Source organism: Ptychodera flava, chromosome 22 (assembly GCF_041260155.1).
Source record: "Ptychodera flava strain L36383 chromosome 22, AS_Pfla_20210202, whole genome shotgun sequence".
Lineage (NCBI taxonomy): Eukaryota > Metazoa > Hemichordata > Enteropneusta > Ptychoderidae > Ptychodera > Ptychodera flava.
Genome location: NC_091949.1, coordinates 15,722,209 through 15,740,205, shown reverse-complemented (window position 1 = coordinate 15,740,205; position 17,997 = coordinate 15,722,209). Strand labels below are relative to the sequence as shown.

The following is a 17,997-nucleotide window of genomic DNA, read 5'->3' as shown; positions in this document are numbered from 1 at the left end:
TGCCTTCGGTAGTGTCGCCTTCGGTGTTCCTATCGGTAGAGCCTTCCATGATTAGCTATATTAAACGAAAAATTGAATGTCGTACGGATGCCGTAAATGAAATACTAGTTTACTGAATGGTATACTTTTCAATTGTCTGACCAGGTCCGTGGCCTCCCGTTCTGACACCTCCATTCCATATTCTTTAATAATAGTTTTGTTGTCTGTCTTGCTCGGTGTGTAAAATAGTACTAACATCTGTATGTTTTCCCTAAATGGTTTACTAATACTAGTATATTGTTGAGTCAGACCCAGACAGATAATCCGTCGTGCCTTGCGCTGAAACCAAGTTTGACTAAAACATCACTGCGCTTCTTCATATCTTTGGACGAGGCGCAGTCGTCGAGGATTATTAAAGTGTTCGTGCCGGCCCATTCCTTATGCACGAAGGCTAGTGTATCATCCACAGCATCGAGTCCGACCGGAAACACGAATACGTTGTCATCCGTGAAAATGAATCTTTTATTATATGTTTCATTGTTCATGAATGTCGGACAAATGAAAACTATATATTCAAATTTTCCTAGGTACGGACCGGTGAGGAGATTCATTACATATTCCGTTTTGCCAGAATTTGTCGGTCCAGTTACAATCATGTTGAATGGTACAGTTGCATACATCGGATCTATATACTGTACATGAATGAACTGATTATGAATCTCTCTTCTAGTTCTTTTAAGGTACTGGCTCGAGTTAGAATATTCCACCTACAATAGTAATGAATATTGCTAAAGATAACAAACCAATTTTGCCGTATTCGTGAATAGGGTCTGCGCCGGTCACGGATGCTGCTCGTTCCGATAGGGGAGGCCCCCGACTCGTATCATTGTGAGTCGGCCCTCCGGGCTCGTCCTGCCACTTCACAGGATCCTCCCACCCTTCCATCTCATGTATAGCACTTTCTCGAACTTCCGTGTTTATATCACCGTTCACTCCGAAGACCATAGATTCAGTTGCGTATTGCAATTCATTATTATAACCTGAGATTGCCGGGCCCGAAAGAATGACCATCTCAGACGGTAAGAGAAGTAAATTGGGCGAGACTGCCATATCAAGTTTGACACCAGTATTCATTATTGTGTCTTGATATCGCCGATAACTGATTACTTTGTCGGTATTGCGAATTTCATCTTCGAGGAGAACGCCGAATTCTTTTCTTACTTGCACTGCACTGCCAGTATCACCTACTATGGTACTGCGAATATTTGCTTGTGCGCCGAGTATGCAATATACGTAGGCTTCAAGGCTTTCATTGAGGCGAGCGAGACCGGCCTTTGTTAGTCCCGAGTCTCCCTTCAGAGGAATGAAACTATTATATTGTCCCTCCGATCCATCATTTCGGAAGAAATAATAGTGTGGTCGGTCTTTGTCGGACAGTACATGTTTTTTCTTTCCAAAAATTGTATGTGTATAGAAAACGCCTCCGTCGGAGGAGAGGAAAAAGTCATGACCATTGTATATTGCTTTTGGCTGTCGAACGGGGCCACGATTAGTGTAATATTCATAACCATAGCCAAGACCTGAGTTTTGACCTTTTCGATATCGAAAGTCGGACTTCGTTGGACTTCCAAATTCTGTACATAGAAGTTCATATTGGACGAGATTGTATGGATTGTCGCCGGCTTTGAAGGTGGGGGTATCGTCTGGAAGTGCAACGCCCATTTCATGAAGAATACGACGTATTGTAAAATATACATGGAAACGGCAGAATGATCGTATTTGTGGTGGAAATTTCTTATCGACGAGATGGGCGAATGATATACCACAACCAGTAGTGCTGCACCATACGGCGAAATTTAATTGCTGGTCCCAGTATTTCATGTGCGGGCTGCCCAGCCAGACATTACTTTCTTTAGCTGTTCGATGAGTGATTACGTTATCTTTGAACACATCCCGAGGATGAAAAGTAAATTTATCTGTCGGCGTTACATATATTTCTAAGTCCATGAGAATAGGTTTTATTCCCCCATTCGGTTTGGAAGGAATATCAGCATGCTGTACTGTCGGTACGCTCGTCTTATTCAATTGAAAAGCAACTGGGAATAGGTCTGTACTCATGATTCGTGTTTATACATATAGATTTAAATGGAGGAGAATTTTCCCGGAATCATTCCGTTAGGGGTACTAACATTCCAGACTATGTTAATACTTTATTTCGGATTCAGGTTTAAACGAATTTTTTATTTTTTACTAAGAATAGATAACATACTGCAAACAATGGAGAATTTAATAAAGTCATCGGCAGCGGCAAATACACGTTCCGAAGGGGCTTCGGAACTACCTTCGGACGCTCGATCCATAATAGAGACTAAACGTGAAAAAATACTCTGTGTCATCGCAAGTGGTCAAAGTAAGTTATTTTTTGGTAAGGAGTTTACAGTTAGAGAAGTGGAAAGGTGGAACGATGAATACATAACACGAGCCTTTAAAGTCTATGAAGCGAAATACAGTTCTCTTATAAGTGATACCATCACTCAAAGTTTCATAGATCTAGGAGCCCGCGCAATAAGTCAGGTAGTTCCAATCGATGATCGAGATAACTATGCCACTGATCTTAAAAAGGATTTTATTCTAAACAGTGAAATAAAACGATTATCAGGACGGATAGCCTACACATGGGGGCCCGTGATTGCTCTAATTTCCACCGGTTTAATTACGGGTAAACATTTAAATTTTTAAAAAATCGGGTTTAATATAATACCTGAAATAAATGGATTCAACTTCGCAAGCACCGACTCAGCAAACGACTCCGTCAGGGGCTCCACCAACACCGACACCGCAAGCCCCGACACCTCCGACACAGCGCAACATAGAGAAAATTACGTTACCGACGAAGCATCCAGGGAGAGTTGCTGCGGGCAGGCGATTAGCGGAATGGAACAGGCAAAACAAGGAGAAGAAACGCCAAGCAATGGATAGCGATGCGGTAGCGAGCCCCTTTCTGGACCCCTCTCGGAACGGTTCCGATAGGGTACCACCACAACAGTGTGATAGCTGGTATAATAAATGTTATCTTGTTTTAGGAATTGTGGGAGTTTCATTGACTGCATTAGGACTATATTGGGGGCGTGCTCGGCATAATTGTCCCCCCCCCCCGGAAAGATGAGCCGCTTCAAAAAGAGTCCGGAACGGCTCCCTCCAGAACCGTTCCGTAGGGGAACCCAGCTCCTCTACATTGCATGAGATGGATTAACTCCGTATTTTTTTTATTTTTCTATTTTATATACTAGTCAGCAATCATGGATACTAAAACAGTTGTAAACACAATGTACGATGGTATTGTAATCGCAGGACTTGCGATGGGATATCTAATGATCTCCAGCAAATTTCTGAAAATAGAGGTGGGCGATCCAAGTCGACCAAATTTAATTCGATTGGCAAAATTAGGCGGTGCGACTGCTGCCGCGGTTGCGACAAAAGATCTTCTTGAACAAAAAAATATTATTCCTGCTGAACCTTATACTTTGTAATAATAATATTCATCGAACACTTATACTTAGTAATATATACATACAACGCACAACGATGATCATTTGGATTGTAAGCAAAACAGGCGAACCGGTTACTGTTAATTTTAACCCTAGCATTGACATGGCACAGTTTACGAAGATACGACTGCTAGAGTGCGGACTATATAATTCATGGCATAACATAACGAGGGCGAATAATGTACTAAAATATCAAGAAGGAAACGACCCAAAAAATAAGACAACAAAATCAATACGTCCGGGTAACTACAATATTGATACGTTAAACAAAGCAATCGGGTTGAAGCAAAAAATTAATTTTGAAAAACATCTGCCGACAAACCACGTTCTTCTAACTTTGGCTAAAGATATTAAAGTCTATTTCAATGCCACAGGTAGCTTCGCCAACGTCGTTGGCTTTTCAGATAAGCCAGAGGACAACCCAGTTATAAAAAGTACTATGAGTTCAGGTCGAGCAGATTTCTTAACAGTTACTAAATACATAGTTCATTCAGATGTCGTTGATGTTACTGGAAATTATGTTTCATTTGGCTCTGGTGAATACATACAGGGAAAATTATCGGACTGTTTACAAATACTTCCCGTCAAGGATACAAAAGAAATAAGTGAAAAGGTCACCTATGATTTTAAAAACGGAGCACTTTCCATGCCATTGAGAAAAGGTTCAGACCATATGAGTTCAATGCGTATTTGGATAACAGATCAGGATGGAAACATGATCAATTTCAATAACTGGCCAACTAGCTTTTGTATTGAATTGCTGTAGCCCTACCGGTGTAACATAAACCATCCCACCGACAATCCTCCAGCAATATAAATCATTTCATATTTCTTTTGTTCTTGACTTGGCTGATAATAATCTGAGAATTGAACTGGCCCTTCGGAACCGTTCCGAAAGGGGCCTGACGTAGAGTTGCTTTGCACCGCTTCTGCTTCTTCCAGGATTTCTGCATCTGTATCTCTTAACTCTGCCGCAGCATGCGCGTCCTTTGCCCGATTTTCTCTTTCCCAGTCAGCCTGTAGTAATCTTTTTTCTGACCAGACGTTGCGATCATGTTCAAATTTTTCTAATGCTTTATCATGTCGAACCTTTTCTTCAATAAGAGCGTCACCATTCCCGCTAAGCTTTTGTCCGATAATATTTCCTCCTGTGAATGCCGTTGCATTTAATACAGCACCAAGAACTGTCATTCCTATAGCTGAAGCCATGATTGTTAGTTGTATATTACAAGGTATTATTTAATTTTTCATTGTATATAGGTCCCTACGGAGTATGTCTGGTCCAAGTAACTTCGGTCTAGGTGCAATTCACGTACAAAATCTCGAGCTCGAAGATCTGAGTGATGTTAAAGTTAACAATAATACTAAGATAGCAGGTAATCATAATAAGGATTACGTCCTTCGTTATAAGGACCGCGAGAAACTTTTTGTCTTAGCCTCTGCCGCGGTGCAAACCCACGAGCATGCTGTAGAATTTTCTGAACTGAAAGACATTGATGAGTCCATAATAGACGCTACAAAGGCTTCGAATGATCCAACTCCTTTTGCTCTGACGTGGGATGGGGATAGTCAGAAATTCATGCCTTATAATGTACCGCGTAACATCTTAGATATATTGGATAGTGAAATTAGTGGTGGAGTTACTGAACTGCCAGGAACTCCAAATGTTATTTATTTCGATAGCAATGTTAACAAGTACAAGTTGTTAGATTTTCGTAGTTGGCTTACTCCTACGAATCCATACATTGCACTTCTTGGTATACCGATTCACCTTAAAATTAGTCCTCTTAATACAATAATGTCTTCAGATAATACACTAAGAAGGTGGATAAACGAGGGGGAGAATTATTGCTCATACAATGCTAGCGGGGTTCCAGTAAGATTATTTTGGGACACAACTTTAAAGAAACTGGGTCTGAAAAGTGTCGGTGATGAGGCAGCTGAATTAACTTTACAGACAGTAAATCAACAGATGACTGATAATATGAAAATAATTGAGCATGGTACAGTTCTCATTAGATGTGTAAAGTTAGCTACGGGAGACGAGTTTGATGATTTGGTTGGATATTACGCTATGAAAACAGATAACAGAACAACTTGTGATATTATTATACCGGTAAGTATCGATAAAGATCGCAATGAAATGAGTATTGAATGTTTTGTTGGTGGGAATAGAGTAGAGAACGACTTAGGAACTACATTTGTACGTAGAGATAAAAGAGTGAACACTTTAGATATCAGTGTTATTCATCTGAAACGTCTCATTTTATTTGAAGTAATGGTCTTCCGTCACATTTTAAGTTCAGAGGAAATTACTAAAATTTTATCTATCGGGTGAACAAGTTCGCACCGATAGGTAGCCATATCAATGACAAAGCCCGTTCCGGCTCCACGGTTACCGCATATTGGAGCAAACGAGTAGTTCTGGGAATTATTTTTTCTTTTTAGTATAGTATATATTGATGTTAGGCGCAGTCATAGCTAGCGCTGAGTGACCTTACTCAGGGAACTCCCTCTTTACGCGCATGTGCGTAAGAGGGGGTTCCCTGTAGTTAAAAAAAACAAGATTGTAGTAAAAACAAGATTATCCCAATTGTACACTATTACTTTACTACTTGCTGTTGATACTAGTGAGAGCTTATTAATAGGTAGACCGTATGGCGGTCTTGCGTTTTTATGGCGCAAATCGATAAGTCATGCTGTTAAAGTCCGTTCCTTTAATGATAGCAGAATTTTAGGCATTGAGCTCAACATAGCCAATTGTCAAATGCTTATTATTAATGTGTATATGCCGACATGTAATAGTGAAAATCATGACGAATTTATAGAGCGATTAGCTAAGGCTCACGCCATTGTTCAATCTAGTGATTGTTATAGTTGTATGATGATCGGTGATTGGAATGCCGATACGGATTCACTATTTGGTACAACTCTGCAAAGTTTCTGTGATGAGTACGACTATCTTATCTCTGATAAGCTTTTACTGAGAGATAATCCATTTACTTATGTCAGTGACGTACATGGTGCCACTTCATGGCTTGACCACTGTATTTCGTCATTCTCTACTCACCAGTGTATTAATTCGATGTCTGTTTTATATGATGTAATATCTTCTGATCATTTCCCACTCAGCATAGTTCTCAATACTGGTACATTGCTGCAATGTGAAAATCTTAATGAAAACAATAAGCAGTACTCTGGGAAATCTGTAAATTGGTCTGAGGTGAACTGTAATCAATGTAATGAATATCGTAATATCTCTGACATGCTTCTTGCTGAGATTCACATTCCAACTGATAGTCTTTGTTGTAAGGATGTTCATTGCCACAACACAAATCATGCTCGGTGTATTTCTCAGTTTTATGATGATATTATTGATAGCTTGTATTCAGCAGGTCTTCAGATTTCACCATGTATTCGTGATAATGTTGATCATACTGTGACAGGGTGGAATGATTACCTCAAAGACATCCATTCTGTTGCTCGGGATGCATTTAAACTATGGTGTGAAAGTGGAAAACCGAGGAATGGGCCCCTTTTGAATTCAAGCGTCGTACGCATGCGAGATTTAAATATGCTTTAAGAAGTTGCAGACGTAAATGAGGAGCAAATCAAAGCTGATGCGGCTGCGAATAGTTTGTTTACTGGTAATTGTAATGCATTTTGGCAGTCCATCAACAGAATTAATGCAAAGACTCCGCCTAGACCCAACACTGTAGATGGCTGCAGTGGCGATGTCAATATCTCTGAAATGTGGCGGAACCATTTTAGTGATCTCTTAAATGTGGTGCACTCGGTTAGAGACAAAGAATTCGTGTTGAATAAGGTTGACGATTGCAACCTTGATCAAATGAGTTTTGTATCACCTAGTGATGTTCGTAAAGCCATTGACAAGTTACAACAAGGGAAATCTGCTGGTCCAGATTCTCTCTCATCTGAGCATTTTTTATATGCTAGTAATAAGTTAATTGTACTTTTGAGCATGTGTCTCACTTCAATGCTTATTCATAATGTATGTCCTCCTAGATTATCTGAAGTTTTGTTAGTGCCCATTGTTAAGGATAAGAACAAGAATGTAAGCGATAAGAACAACTATCGCCCGATTGCTCTGTCTACTATTACCTCGAAAGTTTTTGAATTAGTTATTTTGAATAAGATTGAGTCGTTTCTTGGATCTTCACCTTACCAATTTGGTTTTAAAACTTGTCATTCTACTGATATGTGTATGTTTGTCCTGAAAGAGGTCATTAGCTAGAAGTCATGGTAGCAATGTTATCGTTACTTTCATGGATGCTTCTAAAGCTTTCGATCGTGTGAATCACTGGTCATTATTCAAGAAGCTGATCAACCGCAATGTTCCTATTTGCTATGTGAGATACCTTTTAACCTGGTACAGAACGCAGGAAATCTCTGTTCGATGGGGCTCCTGTATTTCAACACATTTTACTGTTAAAAACGGTGTGAAGCAAGGTGGTGTATTGTCCCCAAAATTGTTCAATGTGTATATGGATCATCTTAGCCATAGATTGATTAATTCTAAGGTTGGTTGCAACATCGGTGGTATTTTTGTTAACCATCTGATGTATGCAGATGATATATGTCTGATAAGCCCGTCAGTGAAAGGAACTCAGATACTTTTAAATATATGTAGCAATTATGGCAATATTCATGATATTGTTTTCAATACAGAGAAAACTGTATGTATGTGTATAATTCTCAAGCGATGTATGATTGAACATATTCCGGCTGTTTATCTCAATGGAGTTAAACTGCGATTTGTTGAAAAGAAAAAACACCTCGGCTATATGTTGGCAAATACCTTCAGTGACAATTCTGATATCGAGCGTCAGAGGAGATCTTTTTATATCTCTGCTAACATGCTTTTGAGAAAATTTTCTATGTGTTCTCAGAGTGTTAAATGTAAACTATTTAAAGCATATTGCTATCAATTGTATGGTGGTAACTTATGGGTCAGCTATAATAAAAGCGCCCTGAAACACAGGCGTTTGGCACATTGCTGGGATAATAATCGTATTTAATATGTAGAATGTCTATATACGACTTGATTATTCAGTAAAAGAATCACCGTACATGAGATATTAGTGTAGGCCTATAGACCTACATGTCGACTGGCATACCGAGTGGCTATGGCTGCCTGGCTCGGCCAGGCGAACGCACTGCATAATCATCAATGTGCAGAATGTCTACATGACTTGATTATTCAAAAAGAATAACGGTACGTGATATTACTGTACATGTCGGCTAGCTTAACCGAGCGGCTGTAGCTGCAGGGCTTTGGCCCGGCTTGGGCCCGTTGTCCACTGCTGCACAGACATAAACTCAAGGCGTGAAAGCTTTTCACCGCCCGATTTCATAAATCAGCGAAATTCAGGATCTCTGAGCGTTTTCGGTGATAAAAACTGGTCACCGGTCAGGTGGTTGCATAAAACAATCGATCGACTGGCCCTTTTGCCTAAAATCATACCTTACCCTATGCTACTGGCAAGAAATCGTCCTGAAATCGGCTGGGCACACCAAACCCAGCGCCGGCCATTTGAATAAGCTTCCTGCAACGTACGCGTCCAATGAGAGAAGGGCAATGGTTCTACTCCGGAATAAAAAGGACGCGATGCGTACGCCGTTCTACATACTCAGTACGCCCAAATAATCACGTGATGCCGGTACAAACAAACCCACATGTGTACTGAACGCGTATGGAAATACACGTACGTCTGTGCGCGTTTGCGCACATGGCTTTGTTTGTACCGTGGTCGATTCGAATTCCGGGTTTGGCCTATTGAAAGACAATACGTACGTCATCTGCCAAGGGTTGTATGCACAGGCGCATACATTGCATGCAACTCATTCAAAATGGCCGGCGCTGGGTTGGTGTGCCCAGCCGACTTTAGGACGATTCTCGCCAGTAGCATTGGGTAAGGTATGATTTTAGGCAAAAGGGCCAGTCGATCGATTGTTTATGCAACCACCTGACCGATGACCAGTTTTTATCACCGAAAACGCTCAGAGATCCTGAATTTCGCTGATTTATGAAATCGGGTGGTGAAAAGCTTTCACGCCTTGAGTTTATGTCTGTGCAGCAGTGGACAACGGGCCAAAGCCCTGCAGCTACAGCCGCTCGGTTAAGCTAGCCGACATGTACAGTAATATCACGTACCGTTATTCTTTATTAAATAATCAAGTCATGTAGACATTCTACACATTGATGATTATGCAGTGCGTTCGCCTGGCCCGAGCAGGCAGCCATAGCCACTCGGTGTAATGCCTGTCAACATGTAGGCCTATAGGTCTACACTGATATCTCACGTACGGTGATTTTTTTACTAAATATAAATCAACTCTACATATTAAATACGATATTATCCAGCAATGTGCCAAGCGCCTGTGCCCTGAAACAATTGAAAGTTGCTTACAACAATGCTGGTCGCATACTTCTACGATATGACAGACGCAGCAGTGCTAGTACTATGTTTGTATATAATAGGATTGACACTTTTGATGCTTTGCTTAGAAAGCAAATCAATAGTTTGATGAAAAGGGTTTCTATGAGTGAGAACCTAATTATACGTAAGGTGTATGATGTTGTGTACTTCACTTCTGACTTGAGGAAAAGATGGATAAATTCAGTCTTCTAATCTGTGTTCAGAAATATGTCTTCATGGTCTAACCCATAAATGAATATTTCTTGATGTAACCTTTTTTGTATCATTCTTTTTTGCCAATCCTGTAACCATTTATATATATGGACATGCTCATTGTCCGAAATAAAGAATTAATAATAATATACATACAACTGAATGACGATCGTAATGATATCGGGAAGCACTAGTACTTCCTAGGAAGGCAAAATCAACATCAACAGCGACTGTCCCCTTGATGGGTGAGTCACAAAGTGCCCCTTTCAGTGAACATGCAGTGAAACACTGGATTTGGGACGGCTATAACAAAGTAGATTTGGCCAAGTTACAGTAACGATCACGGCGCCAGAATAATATTTTATTATAGCCCAATACTGACACATAGCTTTCAATATTTCGGCCAATGGTTTCACCGTTTAACACTTGAACGCCAGTTTACAAGCGATAGAAGTTAGGTCTGCCGCTCTACCCATTGTCAATAATGAAACAACGTCATAATATGGCTTTACGAACGTCGCCGACCACATCAGTCACAGCACTAGAACGGAATAGTTATATAAATAAATAAATGATAAATAAAATAAATAAATAAAATAATAAATACACCCCACAGTGCTACAAGATCAACTTTTGGCAGGAATATGAGCTACAGTAAAAAGCAAGCGATGGGCAAAGCAAGTCTGCCCAGTCAACGCGGTTTTGATTGCTATTGTTTGTGTACGTACACATGTGACGATTCGAATGTTTTGGCACGAATGACCCCATGACCTCTGTAATATTTCCCATAATGCAATGTAAATATGTCCGCTGCTTGGAAGTGTGAATTCGTGCATTTGGACTGATTCAACTTTCCTAAGGACGCCAGTGAAGTATGGTGACCGTCGTATACGTCAACATTGTACGAAACACCAGGAAATAAATGACTTCTGACGCAAACGCACTGCCAGTGCCAGGTATGAAAATACAGATAGGGTTGACCACGCGGCGAACGAAGCCCGGGATATAAAGTACAAAGAATGCGTTAAAATCCTCTTTATTAATATTATTCGCATGTGGTGTCCGGATCCGATTTGAAACATGATTGAATCAAAGTATGTAATGATTGTGCCTTCCAAACTGCGAATCTCATACATCAGTGTGATGTAATCTCGATGATTACAGCACAGGGGGCAGATGAAAGTCCCCTGGGGTGGGGAGGAGGTTTTCTGTGTGCAACGGTTTACCTTTAATATTTGATTTTATTAATTTTGACTGTGATATTTCAAATAAAGCTTTCGACTCCAAACTGTCCGACTGTGTTTCCAATTCCTTATCTCCTCTTCAACCAGTGCACATACCACTCTAATTGCTGCGCAAGCATTGCCAACTTGTTAATGACTGAGCGTATCAGCGGATTAGCTTATTAAGTCAACACCACAGCCGTCCCACACCACACGTATGTGGTGTTGACTCAATCACTTAATCCGCTGATACCGACAGCGGATTAGCAAGTTGGCAATGATTTCGGAGCAATTACAGTGGCGTATACACAAGTTGGAGAGGAGATAAGGACTTGTCGGTAATATATAAAGCAGTCAGACAGTGCGGAGTCGAAATCTGTATTTGAAATACCACAGTCAAAATTAATAAAATTACTTGTAGTAATTAAAAAAGCAGTCAGACGGTTTGGACTTGAACTTTATTTGAAATATCACAGTCAAAATTAATAAAATAAAATAAGGTAAACCGTTGCACAAAAAACTCCCTCCCCACCCCAGGGGACTGATTTCTTTCCCCTATGATTACAGTAAGGTTGAATGTGTCTTTGTTTGTATAAGGTATCTAAATCCATGCTGTCTGCAGTGTACTCTGGCTGGGGGCACAGTCCTCGGGGTTTTGACAGGGCATTTAGGTCGGGATGCAAAACTAGAAAAGTCTGGTTGTCAAAATGCTAGTTTTTCGTGACGGAGCTGTGTGTTAACGGCGACAGGCCTCGCCTCTCGCCACAACCCTGTCAATGACATAGACAAAAAAATTGGGCCAAAGTCCCTGAAGCTTCGAAGCTACTATAGACATGGATACAAACTTAAGTATTTCCTGACTGTATGAAATTATCTCACTAAGGTCATCCTTGGGACCTATTAGCCAAATATTAAAGGTGTCTGACCAGCGGTTTTGAAAAAACAAGCAACCCAACAGTCGACATAGCTCTGCTGTGCTATGTAGAGAATAACTTTTTGTGACACATGTATTGATGAAGAAGGTGGATATCTTTGATAGCTCATTTCAGGATGGCCTGACCAAAAATGGCAAAATTAGCTGCAAAAATACAAAATTGAAGATTTCATCATACTTTCAATATATTACATTAAGATAAAGCCTAGGAACCTGTATACCAAATATCAAAGCTATCAGATGAGTAACTTTTGAGAAACAAATATTTTGACCAAAAATGGCAAAAATTGACCAAAAATTCAAAAATTGAAGATGCCTCACAAACGGACGTACATACATACATACATCCACATAGCTTCTATAGACTTAGTCTATAGTAGCTAAAAACAGCTGGCTCGCGCCACAGATTTGTTGCGCCTAGTTTCTCTGCCGTAAGTTGCTGATTTTGATTCTAAAACTTGGGTCGACCTCCGTTTTCAACCACACATACTTCGTCTAGGTACTCGATGTGCTGAGCTGCGCTTGTAAACTTTCGCAAAGCCCACTTTTCACCCTCTATGCGAGGGAGGCATTCGTGTCGACGTGTGCGCCACCATTGTGAATCTCATTCTTTCTCATGTAACCATGGGCACTCGTGGGAAAACCAGCCTTTCGCAAGAAAAGGACATCGCTATATCGAACATAGAGTAGCGAAAGGGGAGAGGCGCCCAACAAGAGAAAATTAAGAAATATGTAAAAAACTTCTTGGACTTTTCGCATTATTATTGTGAACTTAATGCTATCCATATCTTTTTAACTAATAAATACATAGCCTTACACTGCCATAATTTTTGCACATCTTTAAGGGGGAGACCCATGTTCGCAGACACTTTCCTGGCATTGGTATTGAAACTACTGAGACACAAAGATACAATTCAGCACACAACTGAAACTTTCGCCATGTAAATATGTCTAAATTGTCCAAGTATTTACTTTTGGATAAAATAATTCAGTGAAGGAGGTACTAGGACATAGAAAGGAACAAAAGAAGAATTAGTGAGAAGCATAACAAACTAATATTACTCTGTTCTAGACTTTGTCATTCATTATTTAATGAGCCTTACCAAAGAAATATACATGATGTAATCATACACATGGAGAGAAACTTTTGGAGAGTAGAAAATGATCCGCGTCAAAAGTAGATAGCTGAGTTGTGCTTTGAAATGAGTTTTTATGTTGATTTTCAAAGTGCAATATTGCAATGTTCTTTTATTTGCAGGGTAAGTTGGACTTTCACACAAATACATATTGGTAAGAATGAGATTTACAATTGTGCGCACAGAGGATTCCCTTGCTTAAAGGTATACAATCACCTGTAATCTACATATGCCCATATATAGTCAAAGGGGCGTTCATTGGTATTCAAAATGCCCATGTTCAGGCACTGTTTTTTAAAAAGCGGCCACCCGCTTAAAATCTGTGATTGGTTAGATTTTCTCTTTCCATGGCAGTGTTCTTCCAGGTTTTTGTTAAAGAGGGCGAAGACGTGGCACCACAAGCGACCACGTAAGCGGTCGCGGGGGAGGTCAGGAGGGGGGTGTCCCCCTCCTGCCATTGGAGCTTTTGAAAAACAGAGATTAAAATAGTGTTATTTGGTGGCACTTGGGGAGTATTTTTTCAGATTTTTTTCATATAAAAAAGCTCAAAGGAAAAGAAATCTGAGACAGTGTTCCATAACTTTTATTCCAGTTCACTGATTTCAATGAAGATTATATTTTTGAAAACGAAAACATAGCGACAGACATACATTTATTCATCGATGTCAAAATTATCACCATAACACTTACGCTTATGTGTTCTCAGCCTGATACACGTACACGTCCGACCGAGTCTAACAATAGGTCGTTTTGCTTTGGGAAGGAATACACAAGCGAAATTCTAACCTCCTATAAAAACTTCAGAGTACTCTGCTGTCCTTGGTTACCCTCAAGTTCCTAGGCATGTTTATACAGCTAAGTCGGTTACCTAATGCACGGCCCCTATGGAGGGACTGACCGTGGCTAACGTTACGGCCTGTGCCATGCAAATATGGCTGCCATCAATCACCGTCCCTCACCCCACGAGGGAGGAGGGACGGTGCATCAATGAATGAGTTGCACATGGGCTTATGATCTCGGATGACATCACAAACTCGCGAGATTTGCAAGATCGATGAGAATTACATTTGCAACCTGCAGGATCGACGCTCAAGCTTGCATTTTACTTGTAAATAACTGTCAACTTTTTTTTCCCCGTACATTTTATTGTTTTATTTTTCAAAAAAATAAATCTTTTTCATTTCTGGCAAGGGGCGCTCGGAATTTACAAGAGGGCGCCACGCCCCTGTTACCTTATTCAGGGAGAACACTGCATGGTAACTGTGGCAAATTGGAACAGGTGACAGTATACCCTTTCACCCCAGTTCCCTGTATACAGGTCCAACTTTACCATAGAAAACAATGGATTTGGGACAAACCATGGTGGTGAAAGGGTTAAGGGGAACATGGGCTTTGCGCAAGTTTATATTGCAGCTGAGCACACCGAGTACCTAGACGGGTTGGGTGTGCTCAAAAAGGAGGATCGACGCAAGCTTTGGATTCAAAATCAGCTGTTTTCAGCAGAGAAACTTGGTGCCACAAATCTATGGTGCAGGCCAGTGTTTGTCTACTACAATTAGCAGGGCTTTGGTGGAAGGTAATACACAGCCCTGTCATGCAAGTTACATGCAACAGCTATTTCAGCCAATGGGTTGATTATGCAATTAAAAAACTCCTATAATTTTCCTTCATTTCAGAATCTTCAAAGGAATTTTGGGAAAGTTTTCCAAGGAATACAGAAACTTAACGCCACTAAAACATCAGAAATCAAAATAAGGTCCTGTTTTGTAAGTGCATGGTTTAAAGCATATGGTGGATAATACAGATTTGACAAATCTCATGAAGAGGAACACAAAGGGAAGATACTCTATCCAGAAATCATGCACTGAGATTATGAAGTGAAGAAATTTCAACATTGACACTGAGGTTCAGACAAATCAAAAACAACTTTTCTGCAAAGTGGGCAGTTTGACAATGAGTGTGAAAGAGAATCCCAAAGTTCACATCAAGGCACCTAAAGAGAAGCACTTCCTCTGTGAATTTTGTGGCAAGAGTATTTCTTTGTTTAATCGAACTATTCACATCAGGACACACACAAATGAAAGGCCATATGTCTGCAAAGTCTGTGACAAGGGTTTTAAACAGAAATCACATCTAAGTAGTCACATCAGCACACATACAAAAGAAAAGCCATTTTCCTGCAAGTTGTGCAACAAAAGGTTCACAGCAAATTGGTCTCTCAAAGTACACAGTAAAACACACACCAAGGAAACACACACCACAGATCAGCCATTCTTTTGCAACATTTGTGGTCAAGGCGTACAGACAAAATCGTCGCTCAAAGTCCACATGAGGAAACATACAGGTGAAAGACCGTATGTTTGCAAAGAGTGTGGCAAGGCTTGGAAATACCGTCACTCTTTCACATATCACATGAAGAAACATACAAAGATACATACAAATGAAAAACAATGTCTGTGTGAGGAATGTGGCAAGAGCTTTACGAGGAGCGAAAATCTCAAAGTTCACATCAAAATCCATAGAAATGAGAAGCCCTTTCTCTGTGAATATTGCGGCAAGAGTTTCGTTTTGAATGGGCAACTTCACTTTCACATCAGGACGCACACCAATGAACGGCCACATGTCTGTGAAGTGTGTGGCAAGGACTTTGCACAAGCAGCACAACTCATAGCTCACATCCGGAAGCACACAAATGCAAGGCCATATGTTTGCAAACTTTGTGAGAAGAGTTATAAAAACTACTCATCTCTGGTAATTCACAACAGGACACACACAAATGAAAAACCATATGTCTGTAAAATATGCGGTAAGGGGTTTGTACAAGGTGCACCACTTAAAGTTCACATGAGGATACACACAAAGGAAAGGCCATATGTCTGTGAAGTGTGTGGTAAGAGTTTTGTACAGAGTTATCCTCACACAGTTCACATGAGAACACATACAAAAGAAAAGTTTCTGTCTCCTAAATGAAAGATGGTTTACAAGTACAGTGTTTTTGTCTTTGTAATACTGTATTCTTTACATGTCTTGTCAAAACATGTTCTTCATATTTGTTTTTTTATGTTCTTTTATAAACAATTTGAGCTGATATATCGCAGATATTTCGGTTCCAATATTAATATACACAGCAGTGGTAGGTATTTCTACAAGTAATTATGGTTTATCTTAATCTATATACAGTACATACAATTATTTGGCTACATTCATATTTCATCACAAGGTCAAGTTTGTCTCAGCCAGTGAGGCCTAACACGTCTCACATATTTCATTTCAACAAAGATGCGAAAATTTGAAGACCCTTATTAGTAAAATATAGTTTCTGTAAACATGGATTTTTACCGACTTTCAGTGCTACAGCCAGCTATGACATACAATGCCAAGTAGGTGAAAGTATGTTATGGCTGACTGGGCAGATTGTAAAGTGACAAGCTCTTGACAGGACAAGAGTTAATGTACTTCTTGTTTGTTTGTTTGTGTGTTTGTATTTATGTCCAGTCATTGTAAAAAGATAACAGCTAGAAGTCTGTATGTTCAAATTAAAATATTTTTGAGCACTTTTCACAGTATTTATCAAATCAGCTGCTCTGTAACTGAGTCCCTGATGCCTTTCAAAATTACACTATCCCATCATGAGGGATTGCAGTGTCAATGATTTTATAGCTCAATTTCCATATTATCATGGCAATATAAGCTGTTCCTGTAGTCGTTATTCAATTAGTACTGTATGTCTATCAACCTTTCCATCTCAATAAAAATAATTGTAAACCAGGCACCTGTGATCATAGAGTTTTGTGTGGGGGTATTTCATTAGACAAAATTATGAACTTGTTTAAAGCATTGTATCAGATATATTCAAATGAACCAAAATGTAAACAACAAAAAACTGTGATTGCATATATATTTCATAATGTAGGTGCATAGATATTGTGTGTTTTAAGGATAGAAACACTACTATACACATTAGTTTTATTTACAGTCTGTCACATTTCTAGTTTTAGAGAATAATTTCAAATGTTCTCCATTTTCCTATGAAAAATTATCTTGGATATAGATGATCATGTTGTTTTAACTTCTGGTGTGCAGATCTGCCAGGATATTCTTCAGGGCTTAAAATCAATTTCAGTAAGACTGCACACACCGTACAATTTTACAGAGTAATGCACGTATCCTGGATGCTGGAAATAATTTACCTAAGATAACATCAGTTTCAGCTTGGAGTCACAATATATAATTACAGGAACAGAAGCTGTAGGACCGGGTAGACGCTGTCCAGCGTCTGCACATGTCTGTTTCTTGTGTCTCGTCTATTTCATACAAACCTATTTGAAATTTGGAAGCCCAGGTCAGGTTTTCCTCCTAGTTGTTATATTGTGGGCTCCAACACAAACGGTCGCCCAAATACAACACTAGTGTTGTTGGGCGACCACAATAAAACACAGTGATCGAACGCGTTAACTTTGAGTCTGCACAGTATTGAGTTTGTTTCTGCCGGATTGTTGATTATTGATTATTGACAAGAGAACA

General features: G+C 39.8%; 1 long non-coding RNA gene across 1 annotated transcript; it reads left to right on the top strand.

Annotated features, from left to right (window-relative positions):
- Positions 1–10,960: 10,960 nt before the first annotated feature.
- Positions 10,961–17,243, top strand: LOC139122794 (uncharacterized). Its single transcript, XR_011549535.1, has 2 exons — positions 10,961–11,136; positions 15,150–17,243. It is a non-coding gene; the product is annotated as an uncharacterized lncRNA (long non-coding RNA).
- Positions 17,244–17,997: the final 754 nt, after the last annotated feature.